Source organism: Aquila chrysaetos, chromosome 4 (assembly GCF_900496995.4).
Source record: "Aquila chrysaetos chrysaetos chromosome 4, bAquChr1.4, whole genome shotgun sequence".
Taxonomy (NCBI): domain Eukaryota; kingdom Metazoa; phylum Chordata; class Aves; order Accipitriformes; family Accipitridae; genus Aquila; species Aquila chrysaetos.
This window is the reverse complement of record NC_044007.1, coordinates 47,312,793-47,339,433: the sequence shown is the minus strand read 5'-3', so window position 1 is coordinate 47,339,433 and position 26,641 is coordinate 47,312,793. Positions and strand designations below refer to the sequence as shown.

Sequence of the window (26,641 nt, the reverse complement as noted above, 5' to 3'; positions counted from 1 at the left end):
GGAAATAATTTAGTCCATTAAATTCATGCAATTTACATACAATTAGTGGCTTCAGACTTTTACTTTTGAGGAGAAAAGGAAGATAAAGGAGGTTTAAAATAAAATATTCCCATGTGGCTGGCTATTACTGTTTCAAATTAGGGCAAACTGTTAACTCAAAAGATATTTTTTAAATCCTTGCAGATTTGTTTAAACAAAAGAAAAATACAAATATTAATCAAAATATTTGAGCTTATCTTTAAAGGCAAACAAAATCTTAACAGATTTAAACTTCCTGTTTTAACTGAAGATACACTTCTTTCACTGAGGGCCACTTCTGCCACCTTCACATTGGCCATTTGTAGTCTCTGGAAACATGAATATATACGTACATTTTAAAGGAATTAAAGAGGCAGAAATGCCCCAGGAAAAAAAAAATGCCTTGCAACCAAGAAAAAAATATCATTGCTATTACTGTTTTCTTACTAAAACGTGAAGGATAAATCTCTGATATGGAGAGACATACACATTGTGTGTAAAGTTTGTATATAGTATAAATTCGTTATTTCTATTATTGATTTAATGAGAATACCAGCAGCAAGATCCCCGCTGGGACAGAATAGAGTTTGTGATTTTATCATATTTGTGGATGTTAAAAGACAGCCAGGTTCTGTGAGGTGCAGCGTACCACCTGGGAAGTGCTGAACATCTTACCTATTTTTCCCTGAATGAGTATCTCAATGAAAGAGGAACAAATTGTTAGTCATGAATTCCAAATAGAGGTTTTAGGCAGAAGCTGTGCTATACAAGTTTTGGGGGATATTTTTGCAATTGTGAGAAAAGTTTCAAGGAAAGAGCACGACACACTATTAACAATATTTTTCTGACTGGTGTCATAATTCAAAACCTTGACCTGGTGAATCAGTATATTCATTAAATCATCCTACTTTTATGCATGGAAAAGACACATCAGAGAGCATTATGTTAGCCAGTTCAACATCTAGCCAGCAGACAGCCTGAACACTAGGACACAGTGGCACAGGGAGAAGGCAGTTCAGGACGAGGGCAATACCTGTAGGAAGCAGGAATGCTGGGCAGAAACAGAATGAAGAGAAAAGCCTGGGCAGAGGAGTGATCCACTGCTGTGTGGAAGCCAACAGTTCTCACAACGGGAGAGTGCCATAGAGAAGCCCTGGCAGCATATGCTACATCTATTATTTTTAAGAGTTTAGGAACTCTGACTTTTTTGTAAACAGCAAGCAGAGTCACATCTGCTTTTTAGTTTCTGGTAACTCAAGGAAATTAATTTTACTGAATCAAAACAGAGTTTATACAGGAACTCCCTCAAGTTTGGAGGCCTGGACTCCTGAGCATGACCCGTCTCTACCAATTGTACCTGCCCGTGTGTAATACAGTCCCACTGCTACACGGAGCATTCACATCCTTTTCTCGGAAGAGAATGCAACACAGGTTATGGGTTTGGGTGCAGGCTTTGAACCTCACTGCACTTCCTCACATGCAGTTAGTCCTGTTTACAGCTGGTGCTTAAAGTTGTCTGTAAATGCAGATAAGGCATCCAAGTCCCTTTGTGAAAACTCAGTCCTAATAAAACTTGGACCAACTTCCAAGTTGTGATTTTTATCACACATTTTGCAAAGACAAAAAAAGCTGAGACAATGTTTGACCAGCCAACATTATTCCATAGACAAGTTAAATGTTGGAGGAAAAAAAAGGGAAACAAGTCATGACCCTGAGATAAAAAAATTCAACTTCGTGGTAAATTAATTTAATAAGAGGACACACAAGGTAGAAAATCTATGCAGTTACCCATCTAAAATTTTTTAAAAGCTGTAAACAGCTATGCTAAAAGGTGTCACTCTAAAACAAACACTCACAGAGGTGGTGAAAATACACAATGAATTCTCTGACAGATGTTCCCTTGTGTTATTTTATCACAGAAGGGACTTTTTAATCAGTAATTTAATTTGACGCGTAACAAACAATAATTTCTTAGTGCTCTTTCTAATGAAAAACATTTATTTGATGAATCTTCTCTTACCCTGATCCCCACTTTGCTTGGCACTTGTGTGGATTCCCTGTCACCCATATGTCTACCACAGAATCAAGAGCCAGCCTAAATGATGGCTTAAAGCTTCCATCCTTTTGGGTTTATTTCTATAGTCCTCCATATAATAGATGTAGACCGGCTACTGAGTATTTTAACTACAAAGAAGACAGACATTGTCTTTGATTATCAATGCTCTTACTATTTGGTAAACCAACCAAAAAAAGGAAGTTTTTGGGGAAGACCGCTCTTACACTAACCAATCTGGAGCTTATGTGTGACTCTCTGACCTGCCCTCAGAGGGAAGAGAGAAAAACAACTGTCCCCTCACTACCTATTCCATGGACCCAGGTCTCTGGAAAGGCAACACAGTGCTCTTTCATCATATCAGTCAAGACGCTTTCCCTTTTTACTCTAGAGACACACACAGAAATACAACATATGCTGTTCCTTTAAGTGGACCGAGTGCATTTATTAGGTTTTTGCAACAATAAACATTTTAGATGGGAGAAAAATACCTATCCTTCAAGGTGAAAACAGGTCTTTTAATTCCTCGTTGTTATATTATCATGAATCACTAACAGGCCTTATTAAAACAAAGACCCCATTTGTCTGCAGATGGATATGCATGTATGTATTGCAGAAACACACAAGCACGCATACATTTTATACATGTAAAACACATATATGCATCATAGATCTAAGTTAGAGAATACTACTATATATTAAATAACCATTAAATAATGATAAAGTTATTTTTTGATTAAAACTCAACAGAAAAAACATGCATACTAAAAATGTAAAAATACATAGGCTGAACATATAAACTCTGCTGAAAAAAATAAGTTTAGGAAAAGCTGACAGTAATAAAAATCAGACAGTTAAAATCTTACTGCAAACAGTCTAGTTTAAAGCTGGGAGTCTTCAGTATCTATTAAAGTGAAATACAGGACCATATCAAAGAAAGCCAGAGCATTAAAATAACCAGAAATGGAATAGCTAGAATACCCTCTGTTTAACTCTACCAGCAAGAAAACAAACACACATTTCACACGCTGCATCATGTCACACACCACCTTAATTTAGCTACATTAAAATGAGTTTTCCTCAAAGAAAAGCTTGTATTATGACTATACCTTTAAAAAGCTCATGTTTTCTCAGTTTGGGTTTTAATATGAAGAAAAAACAAGGTTGAATCAGGAGTTGTAAATTTTCATGCTTAATTTGATAGTTCAGCACTTTTGCAGTTGAGTTTGCAGCACACACAGATCGGTTTCCTCACGCTTTCCCGCTTATTTTTCAGCACACAGGAATTCTTAAGCACGCCGCACAGTGCATACACAATTTGCAAGGTATGCTCATCGTCACTTGTTCAGCTTTACGCACCAAATGAGACATGCTTCAGGTTTCTAGGTGCGCATCTCACGATGATGTTTTAGAATTTTATCACCTAGTTTCCAGGGAACTGAGGCTTTGAATCTATACTTGAAATACCACCTGAACAGGTGAAACATACTGGTATTCCACACACAGCCTCCTGCTGTCATTCCACTGTTGGCATGGGACAGTCTTCACCAAGACTTAGAAAACCTCATTCAATATTCCTCTCTGGAGGATCTGACACTTACTGTGAATTCTGCTCTTCAACTTAAATACCAGTGTCTGTGGCAGGCCAATTCTATCATTGCAGATACAGCATCCCTCAGGCGAGGTCCAACCTTTCTCTCGCAGTGCACCCAGGGATTAGCTTGACTTCCCCTAAATTCTCTCCAGTGCACAGTACGAGCTAATCTTTCCTGTAGGAAGCAGGAGATGGGGTTGCCATGACAACAGAGCACATTCTAGCAGTGGGACCACTGAGATGAGCTGAAAAGACGACAGTGAAACATGCACTCAGCCTTCCTCCGGGGCTACGGGCTTCTTCCTCCAGGATTTAATTCCCCTGCAAGTTTACTGACAGGCTAGGAGGTTGATTAGCTATGTATTTTGCTACGGGGAGATTACTAGTTAAGAATATGGTTGAGAGATCATAGCATTATTTAATGAAACTGCCATTCCTGCTTACGTTAAATTGCTGATTTTATAAGCAGTGTGGCTGCTTTTAAACCACTACTTGTTCATACATATTAGTCCTACGCTCAGTCCACACTAACATCTCACTGTAATAAAGAAAAAGTAATAAAGTCACAAGCCAAGTCCTGTGCTTCAGCTTTGGTTTTCCAGCATATTAGCCATGCGGTCTTTCTTTAATGGTTTTACACTCATACACATACATGCACACAAAGAGCACAGTACAACATCTGTGTTTGAAGCTCAAAGGTTTCTGCTGATGGGGGAGGGGATACTGACAAAAGCAAATCACAGAGGCCACGTGTCTTACATAAATGACAAAACAGCCACAATAAGCTTTGGGAGCCCTGTTCATCAGGCAAAAGAAAATTGAGTAATCCATACTGTAAATATCAGCTATTTACTGCCCCAGAATAATGTCTGGATCCTATGCTTTAAATATTTTTTTCTCAATGAGAATAATAGAAAGCTTTTATAGTCCCTGCATTTCAATTATTTACACATTTTTTAATTGTTCAATCAAATTTTCATGCAAAGGGTTTTTCTCTGTGTTTTAATTTCTCTTACAAAACCACACAACATATTATTGTGGTAAATTCCTGGAGCATGACTGTGTCTTCTCTGTTATTTCAGATACAAGCGTGTCTCAGCGAGCTTTCACATTAAAGAAGCAGCAACTTAGAATGTAAGGCAGGTGTCTAACCATGTTTTTAACCATCCGTTTGCACAAAACAGATTCCTTCCTCCTTTGTGCCTTTGCTCTCAAGCATATAACGTGTGTGGCTACGCACACAACACCCCATCAGCAGGTAAGGTACACCAGACCCCTCAGTACCTGTCATGACTTGACCTATCTGAGTACTAAAAGAGCTGCAGATGAGTCAAATCTACACCATCTGAATCCACTTCTCTCTGGAAATTTTAAAAGAAAAGAACCTTCATGATGGTCTCTGACACATGAAAGAGAAAGTGCCCAGAGGCTGCATTTAGCCAGAACTCCTATGGGTAGGGGAGGTGGGGGGTGAGCAGGCAAAACCGTGCGCAGATGTATAACAGCTTTCCCTGTACAGCAAGTTATACAGGATAGTTGGCAGTTAGTCCCAACTAACTCAGTCTCGGCAAACCACATAAGGCTGGGAATAAAGCTTTGGTTGGAGAGGAAAGGTGCCTTCTGGGGGAGGCACCTTGCTGCCTGGAATGCATCAGGAAATTGTTGGGAAGTCTGAAGGGATGGAAGCATAGGGAAGCCCAGGTCAGGATCTCCAAATTATCATCAAATCACTGTGCTTTTCCTGGTACCACACTAATTGCATTTACAGCTAGAAGCCCGCAGACAAAACCCAACCAAACAAAAAGCATACAATTTATCTTCCATGGCTAGGCAATATTGCTCTTCTGTAACCTTGAAAAGTATCTCAGTGTTACACGACCCTTTCAGTTTTACTTTAGTTTGGATCTTAGCATGTGTCAGGAATATACATGCACAAAACAGTATCCCTCAGAATCTGCTGGCTCTGACTCATCCCACAGCTTGCTACGAAGATGAATTACACCACACAGTATAGCACCTGTATTTATTATCATCTAATTAGTGTTAGGGTTGGGGTTTTTTCCCTCCACTTTTCCACTCATGTTCTATGCAACTGGAGAAATGCCAAATCATGTAAGCAACATATGGTTTTGCTTTTGAAATCATCCAGCCAGAATTCCCAAATACTGAAAAATCTTTGGCTAAATAATTTGCAGCTCGAGAGACAGTATTTTACACCTTCAATTCCACTGGGAAACACTGATATTTGTAGGCATGCAAATTGGTTTTGAGGAAAAAGGGCATATAATCAGATGTTGAATGATGTTACAGATTTTTCCTGTCATATGCTGTCTCCTCACAATGTGAAAAGAACAGTTAACAGCAAGATTAATGCTGTGAAAATAGCTAAACTACTATTATGGTTAATGAAAGCAAAGTTCTGTTTCTTTTTTCTTTCACAAACTATGACTGCAGAAATCAGTAAATATTGCCCTTAGAATGCAAACATTCATTTCTTCATGCTCATGTGCAGAACTTCCATCTAATAATACTGAATCTTGTGTTTCTGGAAATTCAGTCTTTCAACCAAATACAAAATAGAATTACTATATTCCTTTAGTTGTTGGATAGGGAATGGATTCCCCTGCCAGCACCCTAAACAAGTAGCACCCAGTTACTAAAATGGGTCCAAATTAACCCTGACCGTCTTCTTTCCATTTCTGGCTGAACCTTCTTGTGTTTTATTTCAGATGAGTGCCCGGAATCATTCCCTTGGCAGGAACACACCCTCTCACACACACATGGAGAAACAGAAGCACTTTAAATGTGTGAAGTTCAGAGATCTGGAACATAGACGAGCTCACAGGTACCCCTGTTGCATTAGTATATCCCTGGGTATACCCAGGAAAAGGCAACTGTTTTAGTGAACCCAGGTGAAGCTTGCCAGAACAAGGAGCAAGATAAAATGAAAAGTGATTATATGTATTTAAGCAATCTACTCTAACTAAGGAAAAAGACGTACGTGTAACATACTTCTAAGGCTTGACTAGAGTAACCAGCTCTAGGTCCTTAGCAGAAACAAGCTGCTTCTACTGCTCTCATGGGTCTGCTCTACATTTTTTGAAGGTAAAGTCTACCTTTATGAAGGTTGGAGTCTTAATTTTGCTCTTTGTCTACCCTCTTGCTTGGGAGGGGGATGAGAGGTGAATACACAACAGCCACTTTTCCTCTCAATAATACCCACAGTTTAAAGACACTACGTGGGAGCTCAGAAGACACATTTTGTCCTATGTTTCTGCATGAATTCACAGCTTTGGCCACAAATGAGGAGTCTGAGGATTTCATGTTGAAAATAAATGGGAAGAAAGACAGGAAAATAAAACTATACATAGGTCCAACATGAAAAGTTGACATGAGAAAGTGAAGGTTCCTGTTTTGATTTCCTGTCTTTTTCTTTACTATGCTTAACTCTGAAAATCACCATTGAATTCTCATTTTTATTATATAGTTTCTGTACATAGCTGTTCAGAGTCCTTTGAAATCTGTGGATGAAAGGAAATATCAATCTTCTTTTTAAAGAACTATTCATTTGAGATTAAACAGTGCTAAATGCTGAGCCCTGAACAAAAGGTTTAAGCATGTGTAAAGTCTTGCTGAAATAGAGCAACAGTGCCCAGTACTTTACAGGATCAAACCAGTGATTTGGGGTTTTAAAACCCCTAATTCCCTATCCTTTCCTTTCTCTTTTTAAATGTACCTTGGTAGCTCAGATCCTGCTTTTGTCAGATGAATTCCTTATACGAAATGCTGAGTGACCTTCAGTCCTAGTGCAGTGATAAATCAAGAAGAAGCCTACACCAGTGCAAGCTGTACCGCTACCTTCTGACAGCAAACAGTTTTCATATTCTAAGCACAGAACTAATGGCACAGAGCTAATAATCAGAATACACCTAAATATGTAAATGAAAACCAAAATTTTTTGCTTTTGCACTTCAAGAGTCTTAAACACAATCTTATTTTATTTTTGGAAATGTGTTATATAATTAAGCATTTTCCTCCTGTAATTTTATCCACTGGATCATGTAGGCAATCAGGACCTATTTCTGGTACCTCTTAGACCGTTTTTCTCTACCTGTGGTTCCTCTCAATTCACTGACTTTACTCAAGATTTACAAATAAGAGTAGGTATTAGCAGAATCAGTGTTCAGGAATTTTAAATCAAATGATTTTGTAAGTAATGACACATTTCAGGAGATATGATTTTTTTAATATGCAAAATAATAAAAATTACTGTGATTTCATTCTAATAGCCAAAGTAATTTATACAGAAAAGCTAAAACAGCCTGTACTTGTAAAATTGTAATATAATTTTGTCTTCTTAAGCAAATGCTTTGTAATTTGGGAATGTAGTACCAAATGTAGAAGTACTCATTGAAGGGATAAGCTACCCCTTTGGGAGACATGGGCAACACTAAACTAAAATATTTCTACACTGAAATCATAAACGCAAGATGAGGTCAGGTGTTCTCAGTAAGATGTTCTTTTTTCTAGATCTGTAACATTAGTTTATCAGATTGGGGGTGGTGGAGAGGCATAGCAAAGATAAAAATGCTTTTTCAAAGGTCTGTTGCTTATACATCTTCTAAAAACTGAATTTCATAACTTTCTTAAACAGGCAATGAGGTTGGACTGAGCAATGTCCAGGGGTCCCTTCCAAATTCAGCTATTCCGTGATTCTATGAGTTACATAGGCTACTTTGTGGCAATACAGTCTCTGGTGAATGAGACCAACAATAAAAGATTACACCATACATTACACCATTATGTCTGATAGACATTCAAAAAGAGGATATATAGAAAATAACAATGACTTTGAAATACATGTTGTTACTTCCAGCAATAATCCCTTACCACTATTCTGCAAGAGGATAATAACAGAGATACTCTCCTGACCCTGACACCACGCAACAGCTAGAGGCATGATTGAGAAGAGAGTGACCATGTTTACCTTCCCACCACCCAGCTACCTTTCGGTCAGACATTTCCTAAACCTGACCTTATATATCTTGGCTACATTGTCAGCTTTGTGGACCACACTAGGAAGTAGGTTCTGGCCTTTGGACCAACTAGAGCAGACTGACTTGTGTCCATGCCGTTCAGGGCAGGACCAGCTTTGTCCACACCGCATAATACTTAACCCATCTCATCTGCATGGCAACCCCAAATTAACCAATTGATGAGACAGACATACCACAGTCCTCCACAGCAGTGGTTGTAAAAGCACAACAATGACATTATATTGTGACGTCCAAGTCCTTGGAGGGACTTGGTGGTCTTGTTCCCAAGAGGAGCCTGAACATGAACTGCATGGCTATGGTGTGTGTGATCTGGGTCTGAAAAATGCAAAAAGCCAATGAATAGCTTAAAGACTCATTCTTGCCTTTTAAAGCTCTTCAAGGATTTTCCCTCTATTAATTTTTCTAATTTTTTTTTAACCTATAATAAGCATTTGGCATCTACAACACCCTTTTGTGATGCACATAATGTATCTTCTTTTACTTATTCTGGTCATGACCTCTGTTAATTCCATCTGATGGCCTATACATTTTGTATTATGAGAGACAACAAATAATTTGTCCTTCTTAGTCTTCTCCACGCCACTCATGACTTTAAAAATGTCAGTCATGTCCTCTTAAATCATCCTTTTTCCAGGTTAAAGAGTCATAGTCAATGTAGTTTCTTCTCTCATGGAGACAATTTTGTATGTTTGATCTTCCTTACCACCTTTCCCTGTACCTTTTCTTCTATACATTTTTTGGAAAAGGGAGGGCAGAATGGCACTGTAGGTACATAAATTTACACAGGGATGTGACAGGAACGTAAGAATTGCTGTGCTGGGTCAGATAAAGTCCATTTAGCCTAATATCCTGTCTTTGACAGCGGTGAAAAAGGGGATGCTACTGTTCGCTGTTTTGCTGTCTATTTCTTTCCTGGTGGATCCAATATTAAGCTCTATATTAAGCTCTGAAGTGTCCTCCTTCAATCCGCAACCTCATCAAGGTTTGTGTGCCAAAAAGTTTGCCTACTTTTTCCAACCGCACTAGCTGATTTAACATTTATCTACAAATCCCGTTAAACCCATATCTTTAGCACTACTTCTACCAATCCATAACACTATTTTTTTCCAACTGCACTAGCTGGTATAACATCTAAGTACAAATCCTGTTTAACTCATATCTTCAGTGCTACTTCAAGAAATTCTTAACAGTCTATTTGTAAACCATTACTGAGCTCTGAGCTGATCTTTTCATAGATCTGTTTACTATCCCCCCAAGATTTTATTCCAAGCCATTCATAGACCTTGTAGATAGTATATAAATTGAAGATTGCATTTCTTCATTATTTTTACTTTACAGTCACCAAAGCTGAATTTCTTATGTCATTTTATTCACCCAGCACCATGAGATTCTTCTGTAACTCTTTACAACCAGGCTTTGGTTTGGGATCCTGAGTAACAGTCTTGTCAACATGTGTCACCTTGCCCTCCAGCCTTTTTCCAAACTATTTATGAATATTTTGAACAGTAAGAGCCCTACTGCAAATCCATTTAGACTCCATTGGTGACCTCTCTCCAATGAGAGATCCAAGTATTTATTCGTATTCTCTATTTCTGATTTTTCAACCACTTAGATACTACAGAGCATTTAGGAGGGGCCTTGTTAAAAACCTTTAGGAAACCCAGATGGATTACGTTTTCATCCCCATTAACTGAGGGCCTACCTTCCTTTACAACAGATTTGCACTGGAGAAAGCAAGCTGAAATGGCCCAGCACAGACCTTGGAGAGAGCTACCAATTAAACTGAGTGAATGTCTGGGTGTTCCAGTGCTCAAGCTTGCAGACCCTGACCCTTTTCTGAACAGCACATAGATGTACCCTACACCAGCCACAAGCTCAATGACTCTTTCACACACAAATAGTTTTGACTCTTAACGGGTTTGAGCTCCTGACTCTTCCTCAGTACATTGTATTGCTACATTGCGTTATTATGCTCGTGCATAGAAACCCTGTTCTTCAGGGCAGTTTCTGCCAATGTGACCAGTGAAGACCTCTGATTTTTTCATTTGCAGTTCCCTGGATACCAGCTGCAACATTGCAAGATTCACATTCGCTACCTTCCATTTCAATGCAAGATGCTTTGAAGGTCAGATCATTTTTATCTACCTAAACATAAGTGTGAGCATTAAACTGTACATTTTGAAATAGGAAACTCAAGGCATAGGCACTTAAAATATTTAAATTAAATATGTTCTGAGTACTATCACAAAAAGGTTGCATTTAGCACCATGTAAATTTGGACAAATGAAAATATTTAGTAATGTAAAACCTATTCACACTCTGAGATAAGAGAGCTCATTTCCAAATCTATGTTTTCCAAGCTCAGTGCTGTTCCTGTTATACAGTGTTAAAGTATACTCTGAATTTATTTCGTTTCTGTATCTGTTACTTCCAATATTTACATTTAACACTATTAAAGAAGCTAATGGATTTTCATTTATACATGTGAATTTTGCTCTACAACCTTGTGACTTTGTGCCTAATCTATCCAAACGGGGCAGGCTAGCATCAGGTTGGGCTTGTCAGAGAAAAAAAAATAAATAAAATTAAGATAACCAGTGTATTTATTGCTTTATTCTTTTAGTGTTCGTAATTTTGCAGCATCTCTATGTCACACTATTCAGTCTGGCTTTTTCAGCTGATTTTAAAAATCCTGGAAATCCAGGTGTTTATTGTTCAAGCATTGAAGAAATTCAAATACTACCTTTAGTTAAGAGAAGAAAACCTAATCTAAATTAGCTTTATGGAAGCAATTTCTGCTTCATTGCTGATATTCATGATATTACAGGATATTGATCAATTTTAACCATTACCAGTAAATACACAAGGGCTTACTTCTCATGTCTCACTCCTCTGTGCATATTTCCCACCTGTTTATTTCCTATGCAGGAGCAGAAATAACTCTACTGGAACATGTCTTCTAAATGCACAAATTTTTTTCAGTTACCTAAAAAAAAAACCAAAAAAACCCCCCAAAACCAAAAAACCCACAGCATAATGCAATTGCAGTAGATATTATCAGTATTATAAATGCTTTTCGTAGTGCTTATGGTTTCAAATGAAATTAATTTTAGAAGCTGCATCAAATTTCCTTCTTGTAGTCCAAATCATGTCACGACAGTACTTTGGATGACCTACTGTGCATTGCTGTGTTTGAATGTGCTTAGGTCTGTTTTCAATGTAACAGGAAGTCTGATTTGGTCTTTTTAGAATTTTACAGCTTCTTTTCCCATATATATCAATTTAAGTTACTGTTGAGGAGAAAGATACTGATATCAAAAAAAGCTGGAAATAGGATGTAACAACACATAGTGAGGTGACTGAAAGTTCTGTGAACAAACAGCTTTGAAAGACCAAAAATGCCTGTTTCCCAATCATGCCAGGCAGGAAGTTCTATTTAATTCTCCCTGGATAGCTTTATGAATTCAGAACAGGAGAAAATATTTTAAGTAATTTCTATCTTAAAGATCACAGTAAATAACAAAGTTTACATAAATCAAATTGGCTGATGATGTTTCTCCAGGAGCTGCCATTTATGACAGACACACAGTGAAATCAAGATGAGGGAACAAGAAAAGTGATACTGTGTTAATGGCCCAGCAAAGTGACAAAAAAAGCATTGCAGCTATTTATCTTTTAAAATCTAAGGATGAATATTTGACCTTGACCAAGAGTACCAAAATCAAAAATGAAGCAGTTTATGTTCTTTTTCTTTGCATAACTATAAGAAGAGGCAAGAAAGATATGCTAGCCAGCTCTGGCTTGACAAAGCATCATAACCAAGGAACATACAATATCGGAAAAGAGTTGAATACTCAAATTTTCATTCTGGTTCAGTATATGTCAGTATATTTGTAAGAAATTTACTGATATTACCCCATGGCTGCTAGAATGAAAACTGAGGAAGAGAATAGGGTGAAGCTAAAGACAGTGCAAGCTGTAAAACAGATGCTTTTCGAACACCCAGTTAGACAGGTGGATCTAAGATCTTTTAAGCATAGCTGATCTGTACCCAAATACCTGCATCAGTTCTTTGCTTTGCTATGATGAGATGCATCTCTGGAAAACTTGTATGAGATGCTGAAGCAATAGCACATCAAGAGGACAAAAGGAAGAGTATGAAGAAAACTTTACTTCCTCTTGCTGTTTCCACCTAGTTCCAAAGCTCTGTTAAGTTTCATCAGCAGGTATATAAAGAATAATTCTTTGGCCATGGTAGGAGCAATAGCTCCTCAGTTTCCAGAGGGGAATTATGAAACTGTCATTTATATTGTTATCTTACATTCTCACCAGAAGAGATGGCAGTTGACTGATTCAGTATCTCAGCTGGCATTAGACTCAAAGAATTATATGAAGAACATATTCCAAGGACACCTACCCTGCAGTAAATCATTTATGCATTGCAGATAAGACAAACAAATAAACAAGAGTTGAGACATAAGAGCATTACCTGGGTCATAACCTTGGCTGCTTACTCCATCTGCTAGCTAATTCTCACAAATAGACATTAAAGTTGAGGAACATCTAATAGGGACAGAACAGAGACAGCACCATAAAATTGATCTAAGAGTATTCACTGTAGAGAAGGAAAGTAGGGGTGAAAGGGATATCACATCCACAGGGTTTTCTACTGCTCAAAGCAAAGCATTCTCCATGTGTATAGTAAGGTAGCAGAAAAAACTATCAAGTCAAGACAGTGATGGATATCTTCTTCCCTCTCCTGCTTTGAGAAAAACAAACATTTAATCAGTGAATTTGTGAAAAACAAACCTCAATATGTTGCACAAAAGGGAGGAATAGCTCTACCTGAATGAACTTCTGTGGACTGCCTACCCTAAGACATCGAATAAAAGATTTAAATAGTCTTTCAGTCTCAGCTGAAGTGAAAACTTTCCCTATTGCTTCTTCCCAATGATGGTGCACAGTTGGTCTGCAGTACACTACGACTACTAGCAGATTAAGCACTGCTTTTATAATAAGGAAAAGTCCTATGGTAAAATCCATTTAAATCTGTGGGAATTAGTGCAGTGATTTCAGTCATCTTAGGATATGGTACATCTTGCCACATCAATGCTTTAACTGGCAACAGTTTGCTCACCATGAAAAAGGCAAAGACATGCTCTTAGTTGTATTCTCTAGTCACAACAACATAAATAAATTCTGTGTATGTGACCTCCGAATACCTTGATCAACCTTGCTTACTGAAGATCTAGTAACTGGCTGCTCACTGATGTCATGAAGGTTTGCATCATGGTCCAAGTGCTTCAGATACAGAGGGGGATGATGAATTGACATTCACTATAAAAGATGGTTTGGCTGAGATTTAAACACTGCACTAGGACGTTTGGACAAACGACAGTAAAAGGATTGCTCAAAGCCTAACCAAGCAGTGACAAAACCACTTGCGGGTCCCATGGTGCAAAACTGATTTCAGTGAGAAGTGCATGGCCAGGACTAGGGGCTGAAATTCCAGTCATGCACAGCAGCTTATGTGGGTCTGCATAATTTATTTGTCTCCAATGGGTGACTTTAATGGTACTGTAACCTTCCAATTTAAGAAATGAAAAATATGCAAAGTTATACTAAATGCATGGGGGGGGGGGGGAGGCAGGGAGGAGCCAAATGTAGAGGAATTCAAGTGCTACTTCCTTCCCAATCACACAGCTGGTTCCTCTAAAACAGAAATGCTAGCAAGTCTAATGTCCCCTATGCAGGTCAAAATTGGTGAGGCTAACATTCATGGCTAGTCTTGGTACCAGCCTAGCCCCATCCATGCAGTGCAGCAGTGAGATGTGTGGGGTAGTGTTGTTAGTTCCCACCTACACATCAGTTCTTAAACTCCCACTAGTAAACACAATTCAGGAAGACTGCTCCCCACCAACGCGCAGATTACATAAAGGCTTTGATTACATCAGAATGAGAATGGTAATATTTTTCCCCTACATCTCAGGCTTAAAGATTTTCACTGAAGGAATAAAGTCCCTTTTATTTTATTTTTTAATTTTTATTCACATTTCCTGACACCAAATAACTAAAAGGTCATGGATGCAGAGAATCACTTTCTAGACCCAGAGTCCTGGGGTACTGGTTTCCCAGTAAGAAGCATGGATGTGTGCTTCTGGTTTGTTTTTGCAAAGCTGGTACGCTGGTTTGATGATGCCGGTAGGCATGTCTTGCAGGGCTGCCTGTAACACCTGCGTCTCCACTAAGCTCTGCCTCCAAGGCATGTCTGAGTGTGTCACTTTTCACAGAAGAGGGAGATGAGGATGGCACAAGCAGCCAAGCTGGTGGCTCCAGTTGCAGCACAGAACAACTGTTAAGGAGCACACCTAAGTGCCCAAGTGCATGTTTGGAGGAGGAAGGCACATGCAGTTCAGGCAGTGATTCCCTCACACTTTACTTTTTTCTTTTAAAGAACACCATCAAACAGTCAGGCTGAGAAAGGTTAAGGAGAAGAAAGTGAGAGAGTGTCAGCAGCATACAAGAGGGGAAGTAAAGAAAGAAAAATGGGCAGAAGTGAAGAGCCAAGGACTTACCTATTCTTTGTCCTCAAGCAGTTTTTCTTTTGGTTGGTTAGTTTGATTTTTAAAGTATTTCTGCTTAATATATGTACACATGTAAGTGCATTAGCACTTACATGCCCTGGCTTGTATCAGGTCACCACTATGCCAGGCATTGTACCCATACATAGTAATAAACTCCCTGGCCTAAAAGCTTACTGCTTAACCAAGCAAGACAGAAAATAGATGGATTTAAAGCAATATTATCACCTCCACTCTCCAGACAGGAAACAAGACAGAAAGAATTCAAGAGACTTGACCAGGACAAAGGTAACTAGGAAAGAAATGCAAGCCCACTGAATCCCAGTTCTGTATCCCCCCTCTCATGACCAGAGCAGGGCTTGCACACTGGTTGCTGCCATAGTGCTATTTTTGCTGCCTAGGCATTTTCTTCTATCACCCCAAAAAGGTTAATTTTTTTCAGAAGTACTTCACTTTGACTGACCTATTTGTTTCTTTGTGTAACCACTGGTGCATCTAATAACATAGTCTTAAAAAAAAAAAAAAAAAAAAAAAAGCAAGTTGTCAGCAGTAATAGACTCTAAAAGGCCTCAGAATGGTTGAACTGAGCATGTTTCTACAAAACAATCAGATACTTTTCAGTGAAGAATTCTACTTCACCTGATGGCAAAAAATATATTAGGCAATTGGGGGAGGTAATACAGCAATTCAGGTTACAGTCAGCCTTTATGTTGTTTCATGATGATAATTAGCACAATGTAGACCGAAAATCAAACACCAGGCTCGCAATACAACATGCAACTGAACATTGCCTTTTCTTCCTGTTTTGCTACAGATTGTCTCTCTGATGCTCTGTTAGGTGAAGGGAATCCCCTCACTGCCTTTATCTGCAGGACTTTGCTTGCTTGATACTATGAAGTGTATACCTTCAAGTATCTGACATATAGATGTGATGCCTGGAAATCTAAAAACAAGCACAAATAATCACAGTGGCTCAAGCAAAGATTCATCTTGCCAAGTGTCCCAATTCTAAGCAGAAGTTGAGCAAAAGACCATAGGAACAGTAAAATATGATGATCCTTCTCCTAGTATATCCTTGCAGCTTCCATCAATCAATACTTTATGATCTCCTCTGAGTAAATATTTTAAAAAACCTGTATTGAATAGCCATCAGTTGATCTATGCTTCAGGACCACTTTTGAACTGTTCATTTTTTCAGCTTCTGCAACATTCTGTGACAATAATACCACAACTTAATTATGTCCTGTGTGCAAAAATGTCTTTTGATTCTTATGATCTCACTGCCTGATCATTTTATTAAGTGTCCCAATTTTCTACAGTATGAGAAACAGTGTAGAATACTACCATGTTTACCGCTATATACCACCTACAACTGTACAGACCACTGTCATACCCCTCCCTCAGATATCTCTTTTTTTTCCAAACTGAAGAGTCCAAGAATTTATTTAATATCTCTTCATTCCACATTACTTTCTATTCTAGTCTTTCTTTACTGTGTCTTCTCTAAGCCTAGAGCATCTTGTGCTAGTATTTGTTTTATAACATCAGTTTTCAAGGTGCGATAATGCAATAAAGTTCAAGGAAGCACACAGAACATAATAAAATAATGAATTCATATTCTGTACGTAAATTTTTTTGTAGTGTTTAAACAGAGGTTGAAGAAGTAGGAAAGATTTTTAGCTAACAATTCTCCATAAGTGTACAAATATGAGATCAATTTATGTATAAAAGATTTAGGAGCTGTAGATTGGGAAGTTTAAATCTGCTACTCTTCCATATAAAGCTATCAAACACAAGGGGTTTCTATGAAGGTTCTTCTGCAGAAGAACATACAAGCTGTCTGTAAAGCTTACATCAGTGGGTCTGATGGGCTGGACTCACACTACAGACTTTTAAGATACACATATATATTTCCAGATAAGAAATCCCACACAGGAATACAGCAGTATGCCTTAAACTCTTCCCTCCCTTGTTTAGCACACACGTCTAAGAAATACCATGGATGACCTCAGCTTTTGTATGGTAAATAAGGAGAACAAAAGTCCCTAAGAAAGCTTAGTCCCAAACAGTATGAAGTGTATACAACTGAAGTTACATGTAGAAACAGGTAGGAAGCCAATGCTGTTCAGTCAGTAAATTATAAGATGCATCCCCTTTTTGATGCTTAAACCGTGCCTCCATATTATAGATGCTATAGTTCAGGCTTCAGATTTTCACAGTATGAAAAGATACTGGCAGTCATACAGTGGTTACTATTCTAGAAGATCCCCAGGAGATGGTATTTATTTAGGTAGAAAACTGTTTCTGAGGATAGGCTCATGGGGGATTCAGTACATCTCTTCCTGAGCTTCCCGAGGGGACAGCAGTCAGACAACCTCACTTCAGCAACCTTCAGTACAACACAAACAACATAATGCAGGACATTCACTCAGGACAAGTAGACAGCCACTGTCAGTGTCTCATTAGGCTGTCACAGGAAGTAAAGGCTTCAGATACAGGGATTTTAGTATTCCAGCCACTGATTCTATGGTATATATAAAAGCCATCTTTCCCCTGCACATATTTATGTGTATATTACTCAATACCAGAGGGAAGCCCTTTCCAAAGCTTTCTTTCACCCAACTTGCAGCAGACAAACCCAAGTCCTGTCTCTAAGCCACAGGCCTGAGGCCATTCTATTTATAGACACCCTAGCCTTAAGTAAAATACACAGTATGTCGACTCAGTTAATAAAACCAGCACCATGGATGGCTTTCTCCAGCATATTATCCATATCCAGTTCACTGAGTCTCTGGTATTTAATTAATGCATTTAATATGAACACAGCACCTAAATACTTTAAGTTGCTAAGGTTTCTTATCTCACACATAAAGTGAAAAGGACTCCAGAAACTTGAGTTATTTATCCATAAGTTTCACTTTCATGATATCAAGTGCCCCAAATTCTCAAAACTATTAGAGAAATCATACATATATACATAGGTATAGATATATCCTGAAATGTGCTTTTTTTTTTTTTTTTTTAGCAAGATGGTTTTTTGCATTTCATTTAGGTGTTTCTTTGGATCTTGCTTGAATAAGCATTTCTGTTTACATCTCTCCTAAAAATCAACCACATTTTCTGGAAAATTAAAATAAAAAATGAAACAAAAAAAAAAAGCTTTTATGGTCCTAAGGATGCTTTCATTGTGAATTCAGTCAAATCTGTTGGCTATATCTGTGAGCTTGAGAAAGGGTTGGGAATCTTGCAGTGAACAATATTCCTCTCATTTACTCTTAATGCCTTAATCGTGTTTCTGGCTGAGGTCCCAGCCTGAGACAGTGGTGAGCATAGAGAGTGCTAATAAACTGTCATTTGACTTCTCATCCTCTCTTCACAGGGAAAGGAAGGCAGAGGATGGAAATTTGCCACATTCTACCCAAGGGAAAAATGAAATAAGGTGCCTTTTCCTAGTCCAGATATTCCTTTTTCCCCTCAAACCTACTACTTGCTGTGAAGGTGTTCACATACTGCTGACATAGATACAGGGAATAAAGCTCTGAAAGGTGAATTGCCAGTTCTGGGGCAAGGATAAGGAGGAATTCAAACATCTGGACAAAATGTCGTGCTGGCTCCACCCCTTTTGCCATATAATTCCATTTAAACACTATATTTTAGAGCTAAAAAGAAAAATGTTTCCATTAGTTTTGCTACACTGAGACTCTGTAAGTAATGCCCCATTAGCCTCACATAGCCTACATCTGCTTTTACTTAAGTATGAAAAACATAATAGCCTATGCTCATGATATATCTTGTATCTTTTCTGTCCCTCACACTAATAATTTTCAGCATTCATTCCTCTCAATATGGGATGTTCAGGAGGAAAGCCATACAGTCCCAGTATTTTGCCTGTTGCCCAGTGCTTTAAGAACAACTCAGGGTTGTACGGAAGCTACAGTCATCACAAGGTCTGTATGGGGGACCTGGCACCAGAACAATTTCTGAGGAGTATTAAGAGAGCGCTGATGATAACAATAATAATAATACTAATAACAGTAACAATAACAATAATCTACAGCTTTTTTCAACCAAGTCTCTCAACACTAGAAGAAAACAGATAGAATAATTCTTCATTGAGGAGCCAAGATACAAGGTGGGGAATGGACGCTAATTAATAGGATAGACAAATGGCTGGAGGATGCACCCTTTGTCCTCACTTTTCCTAGCTACTCTGGCTATATCTGTTTTGCTCTGCCCAGTTTCACTGGCAAGACTTCTTTGGAGCCCTGACAGCAACTTAAAATAACCCTTCCCCTGAAACCCCAGGGAGGGCAGAGCAGCTCCACCACCTGCTCTCCCTGGAGGGGAATCCCTGTTGGGATGCTGGACCCAGACCGGCTCAGGGAGACGTGATTACACCTCCCAGAACTGCCTTGACTGAATCTGCTCTTTTGCCTTTTGCACAAAGGACCTGAGTGATTCTCCAACTGTTCAATGAAGAAAGCAAGGATATTCTTAAAAGAACTAATTTCACGGGTCTTTTGTAAGGAAAGCATTGCCCTCTTCATATGGCATTTCCTCTTCAAAGTGAAGAAGGAGAAAAAGGAAATCTTTCCATAAAGGACAATAAGTGCAAACTATCTTGGGCATGACTTATGTACACAGTGGCCATTTATAGATGGGTTTACCAAATCCTTTAGTATAATGATTTACCCTGAGTTGTTCTGCTATCACACTAATGACTTCCCCTCTTATTGAAAAGGTATACTCATACCAAGCAGTCCAACCGGTAAGAGACGTGTCTGGATACCTTCATAAACCTTAAGGTTGACAGACGTAGGCATCAGAATTTTTTCCTTTATAATAAACAATCTGAAAAAAAGACAGACTTTATAGATTTTCCTTTTCTTTAGCTGCCAGCCATCAGCTACTGACTTCACGCACACAGCTAACTGAAGTCACCACACTATCACAGCCCTCATCCTTCAGTAAGTGAAGAAAACTATCCACAAGTTAACAGCTAGTGCTAGGCTAAGAACAGGGTGAGTACAGCAGTCACAATATAGTCAGTATACAGACAATATTTCATTACAAGACCCAATACAGTACACAATATACAATCAATATTTCCACTGAAATTCATCCCAGTTCAGCAAAGCACCCAATTCAGCTAAGTACGCATCAGGAAAGTTTTGCAAGTATGCTGAACCAGGCCTCATTTGTATCCTCAGCACAGCAGCTGATTTCAGCAACACTACCTGCGACACCACCTTCTTTCAAAAAAAGCAAAAAAAAAGTATACCCACTTGTCAGACACCAAATAGGAAGCACTGTCAGATGAAATCTGAGAAGCCTGACGCTTCTTACGAGACCCACAGCCTACTGTTTTATGACTTGTTAGGCCACAACAAAGAGGATGTAAAAACATTTTGCTGAGCAGGAACAGATAAAGCCATGTTTAACTCTAACCATCAGCCAGGTCTCAAATGGATCTTCTCATGCCCCAGCCTGATTCCCTACAAACTCTAGGTAAGGAGCTCATGAGTCACCAGGCATCTGTGACTTACCCATTTTGTTTGGTTGATTTGTTTTGTGTTTGTTTTGACCAAGAAGCGGTATTTGTCACCTGACTGCAGAGAAGTCTCTGGAAAAAAGTCATTAATGTAACATGTCCCCCCCGTTGTCCCAACGAATACATTCCTGTTCTTCTGATTAATAATTAAGCCTACAGGAAATACAGTAATCTAATTCCCACTTGTTGTTTGAAATTTAAAAAGCATCACACTAAGGTCATTTAAAAGAGGGGTTTAAGATTGTTTTATTTTTTGAGAAATAAAAATAATCCTCAAAGGCAGATGGAATTCAATAATGCCATAAGAAGCCATTAACTGTAGAACAATTTCATTAAAACATTGTTTGCTGCAAGGTTAACCACTAAGAAATATATCTATCCAGTGAATTACATTATAATATACTTACTTGGTGAATATAGTTGGCAATCTTTTAAGTCACTTTCTTTTCAGTTGTGAGTTGTGTGCAACTCTTCCCTACTTCAGTTAAATACAACTTAATTGAAAACAACACTGAGGTTAAAAATTCAGAGAATTAAAATGATCCACCTCGCAAAGCAAACAATTAATGTTTAATAAGAAGCACTTTCTTTTGGATGAAACATTTTTAATACTTGCAGAAATAATTGATGTTGGCAGAATTTTGATATCAGTAGACCTCTAGTGGCTATTACAGTAATTGATGATTACATTACTTTTTTTTTTTTTAATATTCTCTTCAGAAAACAAAACAGGAAAAAGAAAAACACAGGAGCAAAACTGCAGCAAAATATTATTAGAGTACAAAAACCATAATAAATGCCTTATTTCACAACTGTTATCCAACAAGTATTTAGAGGCCTGGTTCTAATTGGTTTTAATAAAATTACATAGCTAAATACCTTTACAAATCTAGTCATCAAAACCCAAATCTGAGTCAGCAGTGGATGTTTTAAAATTTCCTGAGATTAATTAAAAAATATTTGCCAAACACTCTGAGGGAGCTATTTACGGGTTGAGTCTTAAAAGGGACAGGAAAGCACTTCCTCGCTCCCCAGCTGGGGCAGGAGCCCTCACCCTGCCCACGCACCGTCCCTCCTCGCTCCGCTCACCACCGGGAAGGACCTCAGACCTGCATGTCAGTAGCGGTCTGCAGAGGGCTCGGGACAGTCCCCAGTCTGGACTGGGAGCTGTGGGACAGGAGAACATTGTCAGGTGGTGTAGCTAGCCATGACTCTAAGCTCACCATACCTAGAGTCAGCCACTGTCAGTATTTGGTAAAATATCCATTTTAATGATTCTTCATTCATTTTGGCTAAACTGTCACATTTCAGTGCCTGTCAGCAGGTGTAAAACAGATGGGATTCCCTGCAAAGATTTAGTAAAGGAAACAGTAAAGGGCAGGCCTTGATGACCTTTGAAAAATCAGGCTACATTAGCTTAATGCAACATCAAAGAATGGATTTGATGCCTGAAGATGGGACGCTCAACCCTAAAAGTTTAAGCCTTTGCTCATTTAGTTTGCTTATTCAGAGTTTTTGTCATGACACAACATCTCCCTACATTATCTGACATGTGGTTCAGGGGCCTGGGCACACATTTAAAATTTTTCTCTCTCCCTCACTTCTCAACATTAAAGGGTCAGACTTAATGCAGAAAGGCAAAGAGAATAAGACAACAATCTATATGAACATATCTGAGTATTGGCCATCTTACTCTTGCCATGTGACTAGTTAAAAGGCTTTGGTGATACTTAGGCCTAATGAACACGTAAGGGCTTTTTCAGATGGTATTAACTATCTTTCTCTGGGAATCGAGAGGTTTTATCTCCTAAGAAGATACACTTGGAATCACATACTATTAGTAAGAAAGCAGTATGAAAATTAAATTCTTATTGCCTGAGGCCCTCCCATTTGCCCATTTAAGAGGCTCCATTTTAGTTGGTTCGCACATACTATTTCTTTCAGGTATATTTTAGATTCAGAGTAGCTATCATCCTGTCTTCCTCACATGGTGTTGTATCTTCAGGAAACTACTAAATCAAAAGAACTCTGCTTGGTCAAAATTGTTCAACAGATTTTTGGTGTGACCTCCTTCATATTATATACAATCAGAAAAGTCGATTCTTATTTAAAGGACAATCATATGCACCTATGCATGAAATCTACTGCCTTCTGACAGACCTTTGTGCCAAGGTGACTTTCACAACCTAAAATGGTCACAAAAATGTAATTCTGTACCACCTGTGTAGGTTTAGAACCTAAACAGTATCTAGAAAATATCATCTACACATAACCTTGCACATATTTTTGTACACAAGGGCAGAAAACACAACACGCTCAAAAGTTGAACCTTTACCATACCACAGGATTTTAAAAAAGAATTGAAGGCCTATATAATCAAAGGCAGATCATTTGAATGAAAGAAATGCTGTGGAAATGAGTCCAACTAGATCTGAGCACACACAGGGAAGCACAGTGATGTAAAATGTGTGTGCCAGAACAAAAATCTCTCCCTCAAGGAAGAACTTCCAGCACACACTTACTGAAGCTATTCTTGATTGATTATCGTAGGCTGAGCAGTTCAAAAAGAAAGAGTTTAAAATATTTGCAGCTAGGCATTCATACTTTCAAAGAGTTCAGCAGATGATCTCTTGGCAGTCTATGTCCAATAGCTGTCTATTCAGATAGGATGATGGCTGTTCATTATCAAATCATCTCTTTGCCTAAGGGTGTTGCCAAACTTGTTAATGATAAGTTTGGCTGAGCAACCTGGATAACACTGGGGGCAATATTACTCTGCAGAAACTTTCTGCTGTGTGCCAGCAGATAACCTGCCATTGCAAGGTTGGTTGAGCCATACAAAGAAATGAGATATGTATTTTTTTTAAATACAAAAAGAGTCCCAGGTGATTTGGTTAATTTATTTACAAGGATTCTCTGCATTGCTGAGCAAACAGCTACAAATTGGAAACTAAGAAGTATGTTCGTTCCCAGTATGTAACACTTCTGAGGATCTGAACATAGCATGGAAGTGCACTGTTTATTATTCTTTAATCTCTATTAATATACTATTTCCCTTTCTCCTCCAAACCCAGGAAGTATACTGTGCATAAATGAGATGAGCTTACAGCTCAGATGATTCTTGACACACCCTGCCAAGATAAACATTCATCCAAAGAGCTAAAATTCTGTTCCTTACCCTGCTCCTCTGAAGCTTTCTCAGAGCCAGAAGCTGGGGACAGCCAGCCCTTCTGGACAACCTTCCGCTCTTCCTGTATGTTCCTGGTTACAGTCTCTTTGGAAACAGAACAGTGGGAAGCCACACAATAGGGAACAGCTTCATTTAACTGAGCTTCTCTCATTGCAACTAAGCACACGAGTGCCTGTACCTTAGTGTGAAGTCAATACGGAGTAGATTCAATGGAAATGGACTAAGTTTGAACACCCTTCCGCATGTGTTTAAATTTGCCGTGAAATGGAACAAGAAGGGTCAGTGTCAGCAGCTCCCATTTGAGAGCTAATAATGAAAAGCTGTGTGTTCAAGGCATTTTCTGGGCTCAGCTGATCCTGACAGGACTCCAGCCCAAAGCAGACCCTGCAGCAGACTGAAGATCTGGAATCACAGCAACCAGTGAAACTATCCACTATTGATTCAGCTACCAAAATCCTCTGTGTGTTGCAGGGTTCATCGGTACTTTTCAACTTCATAAACCTCATTTGGGCTAAAGATGTGGATGTGCAATCCATGAGACTCCAACACTGGCTAATAAAGACCTGGAACCTGGGTTCAAACTTAAACATCACGGACGTTTATTTTTTTAAACAAGGACTTTAAAGGGTTCGTTGATGACCATGTTTAAAGCAAAGAACAAAAGGAACTCACTGGCGTTTTGTGTTTTTGCCAAAACTTGCCTGCACAGGATCTATATAGGTATAAGGAGAAATATGTCATGATGCAAAATCTAAAAGCAAGGCCTCAGCCCTACCTTGAAAACATTAGCATCTCACAGCTTCCCTACAGCTTTTTATGTAATCATGTCATGCAGCCAGCAGAGCTCTTACCAGAAAGCTTCTGGCCTATCTTCACAGCTATCCTCTCCTTTCAGCATGAACGTGTCACTAAAAGTGCCCATCACACTTCAGGCTGAGCTGAGCAGCAGCACGCAGAAAGAAAAGGCTCCTACTTCGGATACCTTTGGACAATCCATATGTTCTACTCATTCTCATATCTGGCATGTTTGGGGAATCTAATTTAGAGTAGTAAAGACTATCTCACAAGATGTAGGTGGATCTTAAAATACCCTCCAGATTTCTGCCTTAGTATAAAAGCTGCTCCTCTTTAATATCAAAGGAGTGGATTTGTTAAAAGAAAAAAAAAAATTCTATATATAGTCAGTGCTGAATCAGTATGAACATCCAGGACAAAAACAAATACAAATCATTTTCAGTGTTCAGGGCCAAAAACCATCCTTTCCTTCCAAAAGCTGGTCACATTTCATTAAAGAGTAGTGCAGATTTAACTTAAGGTGGAATTTTTTTCCACTAACTCTACAGCTCCCTCCCATTAGAGCTGAGTTGCTAAAAAACTTCCATCACCTCTGTTCACTCTCATGGGAGGAATATGACAGTAATGTTTACCCATTTACCACAGTTCCTGGACACATTACTTACAGACGTCAATAAATTCTGGCATCACCAAATTGGTAACTCAATTTATTAAACCATATCTTTTGGACTACTTTGTTTTCTTTATTTCACAGTCTGCAAGCTATGTTCTGGCCTTCAGTCATATTGCTGACAATTTCTGATACCTCCAGCTTCTAAATAATATATATTGCTGTGACTCAAGGCAACAGACATTCATTCTTCTTCTGTCAAAGACACATCCTTGCCTCATTTCCCCAGCTCCACTGGCCTTCTGATTTAACTAGGAAGATGGGAGAGTAACCTCTATGAGCTTTGCTGTCCCTGCTAATAGCTCTAAACATTCTGGATTAATGATGCTCTGAGTCATTGGAAATGGCTGTCACTCTTGTTGTATGGATTGGTACATTTAACAAAGATGGTAATATTCCCCCAAATGCTCCCAACTGAAAATACTTCCTTTAGTATTACTACTTAGAACAATAAAGCTACTGAATCAGGCCTTCAATTTAAATGCACAGGCAAACACCCTCAGATTGCTTTGAAAAGCTACTCCACATGCAGAGGGTGGGTGGAAGAGGTGACAGCGTCTCTTCTGGAATGTAGACAACATAATATGGCACGCCACTTACGCTGTGTTACTGACTTGCTGGTATTCCAGAACAGATTTTGTTGTACTGAAATCAGGCAGGCGTTTACCACAAACATCTATGTGGTTACTTCACCATTTGAAGACAAGAATGGATAGCAGGTGGACATCAGCAGATATTCTTTATTACCACTGCACTTTGGACTTATAAATTGTGCCTAATAATTACTGAAGTTAAGATTATATTTTTCATACTTACAGGGATGCACTGACAACTATCAACTATCACAGAAATCAATATTGCAGACAGAAAATAATAGCTGTTTTTAAACAAGGTCAGAACCTCATTTGCTATAAACCATTGTAGGCCCACTGAGAATATGATGCAAGACATCTAAATTTGCCTGCACTGACATTTTCCTTTCACACACTGGCAAGTAACACTCTTTTAAACAGCTGCTTTGTGGAGTGACTAGAAGAGAACTTGCAAACCTTCACCAAGAGCAGTACTTTCAAAGGCACAAATGGCAGAAGAGTGCTCTCTCTTCTGCTACCTCTCTGCAGGAGTTAGAGGT

The 26,641-nt window shown here is 38.7% G+C and overlaps 1 protein-coding gene across 5 annotated transcripts in view; it reads right to left on the bottom strand.

Moving 5' to 3' along the window:
* Positions 1-26,641, bottom strand: part of NOL4 (nucleolar protein 4) — a 196,952-nt gene that overhangs the window by 100,009 nt on the left and 70,302 nt on the right. Inside the window, exon 1 of one of the 5 annotated variants that reach the window (XM_030011984.2) lies at positions 3,673-3,781. The exons of the other annotated variants lie outside the window; for them this stretch is intronic. The gene's annotated coding sequence lies outside the window, so the exon portion shown is untranslated. Of the gene's footprint in view, positions 1-3,672; positions 3,782-26,641 lie in introns of those variants that run through there. 5 annotated transcript variants of the gene reach the window in all.